Below are 14325 nucleotides of genomic sequence, written 5' to 3' on the forward strand. Positions count from 1 at the left end.
ACTTTGTAAAGTAAAAAATCAGACTCAAATTGTGACATATTGCAACTTGTTTTGACTTGCAGCAGCATTAATCTCAACACTATCTAAATTCATCTTCTTCTAGCAGCCTTGAAAAATAGAAGACTGCATTATTACGCATTGGCTTAAAAGAAACTGACCACTATAGGAGCAAAGAATATCAAAGTTTAAGTGAAGTCAAGTTTTCATGTAAAATGTACATACATAAAAAAGGATTCGTTTGGAATGAAGTGACATCAAAAGTGAGAGTGGGGCCTTTAAAATTAAACCACATCCAGGAGATATCGATGGCCATCCAAGCAGACAGTCAGTGACTTACGTGATCACGAGAAAGGTACGAGCTGGGAGTCCAGCAATGTGACAAGTCCTAGGAGGGGAGGCCACGTTGGAGAGTGAATCGTGTATTCTGAAGGACAACTTGAACACAAGGTAAGACTTTAAAGTCTGTACCATGAAGATGAGTGACAGGTGGAGAAATCAAAGCATTTGTTCTTGTTTTTCCAAGGAAACTGGACAAAAATAGCATGGATTTGAGGAAAATAGTAATGGGTGATGAAAGGTGGTATTTTCCCTGTGACCCAGAAACAAAGTGTCAAAGTTTACACTGGAAAAATTACAACATTCCCCACGTCCCCAGAAGCACACGTGTCAAAATCACACAGAAAGAGCTTGTTGCTTTGTATGTCTGCCACCTGCGGGCTCGTTCATCCCCGGATGTCAGAAGTCCGTCCATCTCGGCAGGCACACGGGCTGAAAATCCACAGGATGCTTCCTGAGGCCAAGAGTTGAGTGGGGTCGCTGCCCTTGCCACATCCAGGACCCAGTAGAAAGGTGGCTGTCTGAGAACCAGTTTCTGACCACAGCCTGTGACTGGATTTATCACTTGGTTCAGCCTTTCCCTAGGGGTGTTCCGTGGAAGACCGGTTATGTAAGGTTGTGAGCAGGTGTGACACAAAAAACTGGATTTGCAGTCCCCAGTGAGTTTAGAAAATCTGATCAAGTAGGTTTCTTTGTTACATAATTTATTAGAACTTTCAACGTATATTTTGAAACTCCAAGAAGAGAAAGTGGTATGTAATCTCTTCCACATATATCCTGCCCCGAACCCTCTGCCCCTGAGCGATGTGTGGGACAGTGCGCCATAGAACATCCTGGAAAGGGCCTTGCTTCATTAAGGCCTTTCCTCCAAATGGCTTTTGGAGATTTCAATAAAACAAATCCATTGTTGAGAATATTAAAAAAACTGTGACATTCCTGTTTAAATAATTTCCAGAAGAGGAGAGCCACCCAAGCCTGCTCTTTTAGAGTATAGACCCTTGTTTGGGTAAGTCTCTGTGCCTGCACTTTCTTTTAAGTCACTTCAGTACCAGTTAAGGAGGCGAGAATGATCACATGCATCTCTTTCCTCACCTGTCAACCTGCAAGGACAAAGAACACAGGGAGATGGCAGCAGGTGAGAGGGCCCGACGAATACTGTAGTCTGGAAAGCAGAGGGAGGCGTGGTAAGTGACTTAGAGAAAAAAGCTATATCCTGGATGCTTGCCCAGGGCAACCTAAAGAGAAGAGAGTTGATGCCTAGGGTTTCAAAGGCCCTCAAAGGCCCTGGAAGCCTGGACACAGCTCCTCGAGGCAGAGGTGAAGGTGGGATGAAAAATGGAAGGTTGGCTGAAAGTCTTCCTGTGGCCATCTAAAGTCCCTCCTCCTGCTTTTGTCACCCAGAACATCTTCTGGGGAACTCTTCAAGCCAAGTGACTTCCAATTCTTTGCCACCAACAACATGGAAGCCAGATGTAACCAAGTTGTCATGGGATAGAATACTAAAAATAAAGTTTGATAATGAATTGCTATGCAATTTCTAGCATATAACTTGGAAGAAGTTGAAAGAATCAATGACTGCTCTATGAAAACTGCTTCCCCTTCCAACTGCTTCTTTATGTGAGCGAGGTTTCTTGGCTCTTAAGTCTATACAAATAAAAATACAGGGATTAAAATTCATGCTGAACTCGGGCTCACTCTGTACAAAAGTAATATCCATGGACACATAAAATAACTGAAAAATGGTCTTACCCATCTCATTAAAAGGATTATTTCCTGTAAAATATTACCCTAATGTTTATAAAAATTTTTAAGTGTTGAAGAATGATTTGTGATAAACAAAAACATTTATAATTTCAATATATATACTCTTTTTGCAGAAAGGCATAATAAGGTGATAAGTAAACGATTTTCAAGTGCAAACACATATTCCATTACAATAAAATTTTGTGAGGGAGGCGGAACAGAAGCACTGGTTCAGGGAGAAAAAGAAACAACATGGAATTTTTGACTCCTAAAGAAAAGCGGTTCTTGTGTCTTAAACATGGGTGATCATGGCCGTCAAATTGTGCTGACATTCCAGGGGATGCACGTTAGAGAATAATATAATGGTTTTGTGTGAAAATTTATTTTGCATTTAAACTTATAACAAAAATTTTGGATGGCAACTTAAAAACGTGTGAGCAAATATATATTTCAAAATCCTTTAAGGAGATTACACAAAAATATTTGAAGATTATAATTCTTAAACTGTGTGAGGTCTTACCTTTTCAGACCATGTTCAGGTTATTAACTGCTGTGTAAGAGATCAACCCAAAGTGAATGGCTCAAACAACAATTATATATGTTTTTTATAGATATTTTTCTTACAGTTCTGAGGTTGATGGGGCTCAGCCAGACATTCTCGCTCAGGGTCTTTCAGCCAGTTGTGGTCAGATGGTGGTGGGGGCCAGAGCCTCTCAAAGTCTTTCTCACTCATGTGTCTGGTGAGTGACGTGGTGTCAGATGGGATGGCAGCTGTTGGTGGCAACCCCTACACTTGGTCTTTCACTGCGGCTTGGGCTTCCTCACCAAATGGCAGCTACATACCAAGGGGGAATGGCCTGAGATTGAGAGAGAGAGACAGAGAGAGAACCAGGCAGAAGTCTATCACCTCTTATGAGCCAGCCTTGGAATTCACAGAGCATCACTTCCGTTGCATTCACAAAGTCCAGCTGAGGTTCAAGGGCAGGAGACAGACTCCACCTCTTCTTGCAGGAGGGGCAAGGTTCTAGAAGAGCATGTGAGACCAGAAATATTTTTGCAGCCATTTTTGGAAAATACAAACTGCTACAGGTCACTACAGGGATAAAGAAGACAAATATGTACTTGCCCCTGATTCCATGCTGGCAGGAAACAGAGGGAAAAATAGCTCTGCTCCATGCCAGCTGCATCCCGGTCTGATTTTAGAGAACTGTTCATCTTCCAGAGCAGGAGAAGAGTTTCAGATAGCAGGATGGAGCTGAAAGGATCCTTTACTTTGCTGCTGGTGAGACCCAGGGCTGGTTGGAGCAGCTGCCTGCCCACACCTCCCGGCAGCGGCGGCCCCACGCAGAAGGCACTTGCAGCCACTGCTCTTCCCAGGGCGTCGTCAGCTCTGTGCTCCACGCGGCTCCCCTGAGGTTAGCACAGGGCAGGAAACCGTCTCGGCTGACAATATTTGAAATCAAGTAGACGTCTTCCCTCAAGACCGAAGCCTTCCATGTACTTCTGGTCTGTAATTGCCTCCATCTTTTTTCCCCAGAATGACTTTCACTTAGCTGGAAAATGTCAGTTAAAATTTACACCCTTACTATAGTGAAAAAGATGTAAAAAATAGAAATAGCTTTCTTTTCAGACACTGTCACCATCTCTCTCTTGCATATGGCTTCCAGGAGGTTTTTTTCCCCTTCTATTTCACTGATGACTTGGCTATGGAATCTCAGAAAACTTGGGTTCTTGCCTATAACCAAGAATGTAAAGGCCTTACACGGAAAATGTTGAAGTGCATAAAAATCTTCAATATATACCATTTTCAGATTGCATATCAACAGAAGATTTAGGATTCAAGTCCCTCGTCTTTGTCTATCTAGATGCCACACAAAAGCTACCACCTTCCTATGCATACATGTGTGGAAACGGCCTACGGGCCACTTGCAACATTTCCAGAACTTTGGGCCTTTTATTCACTCCAATCAATCACTTGGACTTGAAAGCTGTCACTTTCAGCGGTGAGAATGGAGAACACTATCAGTTGTGTATAATGTGTTTCTGGTAATTAAAATACTTTGCCCTAGACAAGCTGGGCGCGGCGGAGGATGAACTCCTGAATTTTATCCTCGGCTGTTCCACCTCACCATTCCATCTATTATTCAAATAATCATTTCAAGTCCAAAATATTTAATAGTGTGCTTTTCTATCTATAGATCTATCTATCATCATCTATTATCTATCTCTATCTATCTATCTATCTAATCCTTCAGATATGCCAAAATTGTCCTTGCCATCGTAGAAATGGAAATATTATCTACCTCAGTTCAAGGTTCCGCTTACAGCCTTGTATTTAGTCAGCTGGGAGCAACATTTGGGAAAAATAAAATGATCTAATGAGTTGTGATGTTCTATGATGTGTAGTTACTTAATACGCTATTTTTTCTTGGGTTAAGAAAACCAAGTCAATTGTGGTCTAGTTACTAAGTGTGAAATATACTGGCTATAACTAAAAAAGACATATAGAAACCATTGACATCTAGACATCTCAGCAGCTGGAGGAAATGCCAGCATAATTCCTAAATTGAGAGTTTTAGTGACAAAGCAAGATAAGCCTGGAGGAGTTACACAGCCCAAATTATCCCTGCCATTTCCACCAAATGTTTCCGAAGAGCTTCGAAAATGGCGCCCGCCGTAGGAAGTCAGCCATCCGTACTTGTAGGACCCAGGGATTACAGCTCCTGCTCAGATTATGGGGTCTTTTGATTTTCATCAGCAGCAAGGGAATCAGGACATCCAGGCCGGCTCTGATCCCACCCCACCCCACAACCCAAAGACTTTGTGTAGCCACCCTTCAAGATGGCCCCAGCAATCCCCATCTCCTGGGCTTCACACCCCACGCCCTTGTGGTCCCCTCCCATTGTACCAGCGTTGGTTTGTGTGACCACCTTCTGAGATTAGGTTATAAAAGACTGCACCTTTTGTCTTGAATATTCTCTCTCTGCCTCACTCTGGGGGAAGCGAGCTGCCGTGTTGTGAGCAGCCCCATAGAGAGGCCCATGTGTCACAGAATTTAAGACCTTTGGCCAATGGCTAGTGAGGAACAGAGGCCCACCAGCACCACGCGAGTGAGTCTGGAAGCCAGTTCTCCAGTGTACTCAAACCTTGAGGTCAGAGACCCTGAGCCTGTACCACCCAACCAAGCCACTCCCAACTCCTGCCCCTCAGAAACCGTGCAAGGTAATAAAGCTTTGTTGCCTTAAGCTATGAAGTTTTGGGACACGCTATCTGCAGCCATATAGAACTAGTATATAATTAAAATTCTGTTTTAAATCCAAGAGTTGGTGAGCTGTGGAGTTCCTCCTCTGAGCAGTATGGGTTTCCCATCACACAGCAGAGGCTAAGGGGTTGGAGAGCCTAGCGTACCAGTCAGTGCCCAGGCAGGAAGCTTAACAAAGAGAAGAGAACTGTTAACTAGGTGTAAAGCGTTAACTAGGTAACTGAAAAAGCAAAGGAACTCTGAGGTCTCACGGAGGTGGTGACTGAAGGAACCCCCGGGCTGAGGCACAAAGGAAAAGGATGGAATTATTAACACTCAGAACCTTTGGGCAGGGGAGGTGGGGGGTGTTGGGGGGGGCTCTGCAGGCCTTCTGAGGAGGGGGTGCCCCTCACTGGTGGGGGGTCTCTGAGCTGGAGGAGGGTCGCCTGGGCCTGGGACCCAGATGTTATGAAGGGTGGGAGGGGGAGCAGTTAGGCTGGCTCTTGGGGAGTTGCAAAGACGGTAACCTGGATCCAGGTGTTGCCACAGGAAGGTGGGGGGTGAAGAGGGCTGGCGTGGGGCTTCTGGGATACTCCAGAAAGCCCCCAGGTACGGGCAGCTCCTGCACTTTCCAGTGACCTCTCTCACCCCCTACTGGCCATGCTAACCCAGGGTCCCCAGCCTGCAGAGCCCCCATAAAGTTGAGGATGACGGCTGGGCTTGGAGCAGAGCGGCAATAACTCCATACCTGGCCCACCTTGCAGCCCCACTCACCTTTCCCTGCTTTATTTCTCCTCATAGCACTTTCCACCCTCATATGCGATATGACTTACTGGTTTACAGCCCGTCCCTCAGTGCCGGAAGGCAGGCTCCGCCAGGGCAGCGGTCCTTGTCTGTTTGCTTTGCTCGGTCTGCAGTACATCCTAGGACAATGGCTGGCACATAGTAGGCATCCAATAAATGCTAGTGGAATAAACATATCAATAAATAAGTCTAACCCCATTGACACATCAGAGATTGTTCCCTGGAAAGAAGTGTCTCCTTGTTTCAGCAGGAGCCGCTTACCGGGTTGGAGCGTTTGTTCTCGTAGACAATAGCGTATCCGATGAAAGCAGTCAGTGGAACACATCCCTCTATGTGATCGCTTGTCTCGAGGTGCTTGGGAATTGCTTCTTCATCAAATGGGGTCTGCAGGGGTAGGACTCAAGGGGATACGTGTGTTTGGGGATGAGTCTCAGAAATCAGTAGCTACAAAACCAGGGCTTGACAAACTTGCCCAGAAATTTCTTTCCTAGTCAAGACATTTTTAAATTAGATTGACTCATCCAGTTCGGATTAAATTTAAATTTGAGATTTTTTTTGCTCCTTTAAATATTTTACTTTAGGGGATTAGAATTTCAGTTGACATTTTTTATGAGTATTTTTTCCCCTGGTAGACTTTGGCAAAATCTGGTAAAATTAGAACATTAAGAATGGCCTTTCCTTTTTCCTTGCTTGCAGTGCGTCTGTAGGACTTTTTGAGACACAGAAAGTTTGAAGGAATGTGTGAGTTTTTAAGAACTTTCTTCCAAAACCGATGAAACTTATTTAGAAGACTCTATTTGTAAAATAAAATTTACAGCATTATCTCTAGGTGGAAAATTATTTAAAACTAAGACCATATTCTAACAGGATGGCATAATCATCTACGCGGAAATAGACATACTGTTCTCTTCTGTTTATGACAGCAGCGAGAAGAGGAAAGGACGGAGGGCATTTCTAGGCCTTGAGGCTTTTCTTTGCTGCCAAGTGGTGAGGCTGGCAGCAGGTGTCCTCGTGCACACAGGCCACGAATCTCCCAGCCGGGGCGAAGGCAGCCGAGCCAGGTAAGGAAGGAGAGTTCATCTGCTCAATAGTTCAAGGTAAATCTTGTGGGAGAGAACAAGGGTGGCAAGCACATGGCGGGAGGCTAGAACCTTTGGAGAGAGCTTCTGGGAAAGTCTGGATGCCAGAGTGGACATAGCATTGCTTTTCTCTAACTAATTTATCATGAATATTTCCAAATGAAAAGAACAGCCATGTGCCCATCACTCCACTGTGACACTAGGAGCATTTTTCTGCCCCTGGGACATCTGTCCTGACCCCCTTTTACTTCTGGATTATTTTAAAGCAAATATAAACATCTTGTCACTTCATCGGTGAATACATCTGTGTACATCTTAAAACCAGGGTCATTTTCTTATATAAGATAATATCAGTTTCACATCCAACAAAAGTAATTCTTTAATATCATCTGATGCCCCGTCCTCATTCAAATTTCTCCAACTGTCTAAAACAATTGCCCTTCAGAGTTTAGGAATCCAAACACGGCCCATTCATTGTCTTTGGCTGTTACATTTCTTACGTCTCTGTAAGTTGTCTTTATCAAGAACGACTCTCCCTTCATCTCCACCCTACCTTTAATGCCACTGACATGTTGACAGAGCTGGGTGGGTTGTCCTATAAGAAGTCCCCATGAACTTGTCTGCTGTCTCTGTGTGGTGTCATTTCACTTGTTCTCCCCTGTTTCCCGGAGACAAGAAGTTAGATCTAAAGGCTTTATGTTTTTTCAATTTTTTCAATTTTTTTTTTTTTGCTATAGAAGAGTGCCCCTGAGCTAACATCTTTGCCAATCTTCCTCTATTTTGTATGTGGGACACTGTGACAGCATAGCTTGGTGAGCAGCAGTGTGTAGGTCCATGCCTGGGATCCAAACCTGCAAAGCCTGGGCTGCCAAAGCCGAGGGCTCAAACTTAACCACTACACCACCAGACTGGCTCCTAAATTGGGTTATTTAAAAAAATTTTTCCGATGGGACTGGCCCCGTGGCCGAGTGGTTAAGTTCACGTGCTCTGCTTTGGGAGCCCAGGGTTTTGCTGGTTCGGACCCTGGGTGCGGACATGGCACCGCTCATCAAACCATGCTGAGGCGGCATCCCACATGCCACAACTAGAAGGACCCACAACTAAAATATACAACTATGTACCGGGGGGATTTGGGGAGAAAAAGCAATTAAAAAATTTTTTTTCCCTAAAAGTACTTCATGAGTGATGCTGTGTACTTCACCAACTGTAACACGCCAGGAGGCAGCTGGAGCTGTCCGGTTGGTTATCTGGCGTTTTAGTGACTGATCCATAGGTTCAAGTAACCATTTCCTGATAAACAGCCTGGTGGACTCATTAGAAAACTCCCATCAACCTTCACCTTAGTGGCGCTGCTGAACACGGGCGACCATTGCAGAGCTGTTCCCTCCCTGCATCACCACGTTGCAGTCCCTACATTCGCTATGACAGTCACCATGACAGTAGGGACTGCAAGATGGTGGTTTTCCGATTTTGTGTTTCTCTCATGTTTATCTGCAATATAGCTAGCTCATACTGGAAAGGCAGGATAAATGCCTTACTATTTCCCTTTGATTATCCACTTTTAGAATGAGTTGGTGTCCTAGAAACCTCCACTGGGATCCAAAGAGTTTAAATTGTATTTTTGCCTGCCCTTTATTTTTATTTTTTGCTTCCTGTCCTGGACTAGGAACCAGCCATTTCTCCAAGGAACTCTGGGTACTTGCAGTGGTTAACGGTATCGGAGAACACAAACTGGTCCGAGGCGTGTGCAGGATTGCCAATTCGCCATTGCTTCCAGGCATTTTCAGTGGGAAGCTAGAAAGACTTTTTTTAAAAGATGAAAATGAATTTAAATTGATATTTTCAGTTCAAATATAAGATTTCTGGGCTATTACTTCTTTAACTTTATACTTACATCAGTTCTCTCACACTGAAAATCTTGGTGCCTAATAACATTATTATAATTACTTCTTTGCTTATCTTACAATATATAAATAGTTTTAAAATAACAATATCAATTTTATTACTCACAATACGACACCTAAATGAAGTTTATGGTTTTTTTGCGGTTATTTTGTCCTTAGAACATATCCACCAGGAATGCACAGTAGAACTACTCTGTTTTAAAGTTAGTTGGCATAATTCCTTTCACCAACTTGAGATACAATGAAATCCATTTGTTTCATTATTTTTTAAAATTTATAAATTACATGTACATACTCCCAAATCAAAACTATATAATAAGATACATTTAGAAACATCACATTTCCATCACAGTCTCCACCTTGTTCCATCCCTCCCCCCTCGATGACCATTTTAATTGATTTTTGGGTTATCCTCCCAGTTTATTTCTCTGCAAATATAAACAAATATGAATCTATATGTGCGTATCATACTTTCCTTCCGACAGGAAAGCTAGCTTGCTACGTACACTGCTCTGCATCATGCTCTCTTCGCTCGCCACGACATCCTGGAAGGCCCACCTCAGTGTATAAAGCTCTTCCTCTTGATAGCGCATCCTTATGGATGTGTTGTAGATTTTCCAACCAGCCCCCTCCTGATGGACATTTGGGTTGTTTCCAGTCATTTGCTATTAAAAATAATGCTAGATCTATTAACTTGGAGCATATATTATTTCATATTTTTGCAAGTGTAACTTTGGGATAGATTCCTAGCATGTAATTTTGCTAGATATCATCCAATTCCTCTGCATAGGGGTCATACCATTTTATCATGAACAATAGACAAGACTTGTCCAACAGAGAATATTGTCGCTCTTAGACTTTTGTCCCTCTGGTGAGTGAGAACTGGATCTCATGTTGTTTCCATTTGCACGTACCTTGTCACGAATGAAACTGACCTTCTTTTTGTATGTTTAAAGGCCATTGTATGACTTCATCTGTGAACTCTGTCTTGTGTGGTGGACTTTTCTTCTCAATTTTTAGGACGTATGTGTGTGTGGCCTGGTAGCTTGCCTAGTGGCTGGTCTAACATTTAGACACCTCTGACGTTCAAGGTTAAGTTGCTTGCTCACTGTGACGTCCTCCCCTCCATTGCCACACCCTTCAGTAAAGTCTGCTGGATGAGTTGACCGTCTCATTATATCCTCTATGTATCTACCTCGATTTCACATTTGTGATCTCTTTATTTCTCTGTGCTGTCTTCTGGGTTATTTCCTCAGATCCATCTCCCAGTTCACTAATTTTCTCTCTAGTAGCCTGAAAAAAATTTTTTTTATTGTGGTAAAATATACATAACATAAAATTTACCATCTTAACTATCTTTAAGCGTATAGTTCAGTGTATTAAGTACGTTCCTATTGTTGTGCAACCACCACTACCATCCGTCTTCAGAACTCTTTTCATCTCGCAAAACTGAAACTTTATACCCATTAAACAATAACACCCCTTCTCCCCTCCCCTCAGCCCCTAGCACTCACCTTTCTACTTTCTGTCTATATGATTTTGACTACTCTAAGTACCTCATATAACCATAATCATATTGCACTTGTCTTTTTGTGTCTGGCTTATTTCACTTAGCATAATGTCCTCAAGCTTCACCCATGTTATAGCTATATCAGAATTTCCTTTCTTCTTAAAGCTGAATAATATTCCATTGTGTGTATAGACCACCTTTTGCTTCTCCATTCATCTGTTGATTGACACTTGGGCTACTTCCATGATGGACACTTGGTTTGCTTCCACCTTTTAGCTACCGTGAATAATGCTCCTATGAATATGGGCATATAAATATCTCTTTGAGACCTACTTCAATTCTTTTGGGTATATAACCAGGAGTGGAATTTCTGGAACATATGGTAATTCTACTTTTTAATTTTTTGAGGACCTGCCATACTATTTTCCGTAGCGGCTGTATCATTTTACATTCTCACTAATAGTGTACAAGGGTTCTAACATCTCCACATCCTCACCAAGACTTATTGCTTTCTGGGTTTTTTTTGATAGTAGCAATCTTAATGGATGTGAAGTGATATCTCACTGTGGTTTCGAATTGCCTTTCCCTAATGACTAGTGATGTTGAGCATCTTTTCATGTGCTTATTTGCCATTCATATATCTTCTTTGAAGAAATGTCCATTCAAGTCTTTTGCCCCTTTTTGAATCAGGTTTTTTTGTTGTTGTTGTTGTTAGGAGTCTTCTGTATATTTTGGATATTAATCCCTTAACAGATATATGATTTGCAAATATACTCTCCCATTCCATAGGTTGCCTTTTCACTCTGTTGATAGTGTCCACTGACGCACAAAGTTTTCAACTGTCATGAAATCCAATATGTCTATTTTTATTTTTGTTGCTTGTGGCTTTGGTGTCATATCCAAGAAATTATTGCCAAATCAAATGTCATGACGCTTATGCCATATGTTTTCTTCTAAGAGTTTTGTAGTTTTATCTGTTACATTTAGGTCTTTGATGTATTTTGAGTTAATTTTTGTATACGGTGTTAGGTAAGGGTCCAACTTCATTCTTTCCCATATGGATATCCAATTTTCCCAGCACCATATACTGAAAAGACTATTCTTTCTCTATCGAATGCTCTTGGCATCCTTGTTGGAAATCATTTGGCCATCTATCTATGGGAGGGTTTACTTCTGGATTCTCTAATCTATTCCATTGGTCAATATGCTAGTACCGCACTGTCTGATTACCGTAGCTTTAGAGTAAATTTTGAAATCGGGAAGTCTGAGTCCTCCAACGTTGCTCTTTTTCAAGATTGTTTTAGCTATTCGGGCTCCCTTAAGATTCCATATGGATTTTGGGATAGATTTTTTTATTTCTGCAAAAAGTATCATTGGGATTTTGACAGGATTGCCTTGAATCTGTAGATCGCTTTGGTGGTACTACATTTTAATAATAAGTTCTCAAATTCATGAACATGGGATGTCTTTCCATTTGTCTTCTTTAATTTCTTCCAGCAATGTTTTCTTAGTTTCCACTGTACGAGTCTTTCACCTCTTCGGTTAAGTTAGTTCCTAAGTATTTTATTCTTTTTGATGCTATTGTAAATGGAATTATTTTCTTAATTTCCTTTTCAGATTGTTCACTGTTAGCATACAGAAGTGCTGCAGTAGTTTTTAATCTGGGTTTTAACCTTTTCATTGAGTTTTCAGCGCCAATAATGGTGTCTTGTGATTTTCTGATGTTTTCAATTAGCTCTTTGATTTCTTTAATCATCTGAGTCATTCTTACTCTATAGCCTTTAAAGGTCTGTGGTTTCTAATCTTTCTTTTCATTGTATCTACTGATTCTTTCCCTCATGGTAAACTGTTTTCCAGTGGTTTTAAAAAATTTTAAATTGTAACCTACTTTCAGCAAGCCATTAAGTATGAAAATTTTGCGGGGTCTGTACTGGGGGCTTCTCTCTCCAGAGAAGTTTTGCATTTGCCACCGCCAGGATGCATCAGCAGCCAGGAACCCATGTTTATGTTAACTTATCAGCATTAGAATGTCCCAGACTAACTGGGCATTCCCCAGGAGGGCAGATCAATGGCTATGAACTATCAAGGGAGGCATTCCTTCCCCGTCCTGAGTTCAGGCTGACAGACAAGCTTCTGTATGATCTTCCTGGGCTAGGGAGTACATTTTTCTAGCCTACGCTTTAACTGAGATTGCAGGGTCCCGCATGGTGGTCTCAGTTCCAATGTCCTGCTGCTCATGGTTGCAAAACCTTGGCTCCAATGCCCGGTGGGCCAAGGCCCGTGACTTGCTGAGATCAGCACCCTCACCCAGGAGTCCACCTTCTGATTTCTCTCCACATGTCCTCTGCAGAGTTCCCTGACATTCTTGCAGTGTCAGGTTGGTACTCCTCAGAGCGCCTGCTTCAGTAGCGGGCAGTACACAAAATACTTGCTGTTAAGTTTCTCAGCAAATCTTGCTGCCTGTGCCTCAAATTATCTTTACGATGAAATAGAAAGACATTCAAGGCCTCTGGAGAACCATCATCCAGAAAGACACTCAGAGCCTGGAGGTGCCTTTCCAGTAGCAGAGTGCATCAGAAATCGGAAGGGTGTGTGGCTAGTCAGCTAACTGGGAAGTGGCAGTCCTGAGCTGCGCACCCACACTGCGGAGGCCCCATAAATAACTACCCTTGAATAAAAAAGCCATGAAACAGCTTTCCATTGACAAGAATGCTATTTCCTACTAAATTTTATATCTCTTCCTCTACTCAGAAGCCCTTTCTCCATGCCAGTAAAACACTGCACTGTTAGTCTCTCCACTGATTGCTGTGCACCTTTGGTCACTCACTTCACATCTCTGAGTCCAGTTTCTGTAGAATAGAGAGATCACATTTCTGCCTACCTCTGAGGATTTATCCATGGCTTTGAGAACCAAAACCAAGTGTAAACTACCCACATATTTATTGTTTGAGGTTAGTATGACCTTGATTCCAAAACCAGATGAGGACAGCACAAGAAAAGAAACCACAGCTCCATGTCATTCTCAAAAATTCCAAGTAAAAGAATCCAAAAGTGTGTATTAAAAATAATAATACATCACGTTCAAGTAGAATTTATTGCAGAAATGCAAGATTAGCTCACATCAGAAAAATCAGTGTAAGACACTAGAGGAAAATAAAATCAACAAGTATAGTAAAAATATTTTACCAAATTCACCCCCAAATTATGATTTAAAATTCTAACAAACAAACAATACCTAACAATTGAAGGGTTCTTCCTAAAACTGATAAAGACTATATATGACAACAAAATCCTAGAGCCAGCCCATGCATAATGGAGAAACTCTGACCTATTCTCATTAAGACCTGGCATAAGCCAAGGACGCCCACTGTCACCCCATCAGCAAAGCCACGTAGTAGGTCCCGATTAATGTCGTTAAGCCGTTTGGAAAAAGTAAAATTAAATTAAACAGAAACTTAAGGAAAGAGAAGGGAAAAGGTTCTGGCTTTCATTTGACTTCACAATTCACTTTTTCCACAATCCACTTATAATCTCTATCAAGCTGGGGATCATGTCTGATACTTTGATTAAAATCCAGGACAGCGCCGAGCGTCGAGCTGGCGGCAGATCCTAAGTTACCAAGTAGTCAAGATGAAGTAAGATTTATATGTGGAAACTACCGTACAGGCTAGGGAGGTAATCTTTCACGACGTCATCATTCATTTTCTA

The sequence above is a fragment of the Equus przewalskii genome, chromosome 14 (genome assembly GCF_037783145.1).
Source record: "Equus przewalskii isolate Varuska chromosome 14, EquPr2, whole genome shotgun sequence".
In the NCBI taxonomy this organism is placed as follows: Eukaryota; Metazoa; Chordata; class Mammalia; order Perissodactyla; family Equidae; genus Equus; species Equus przewalskii.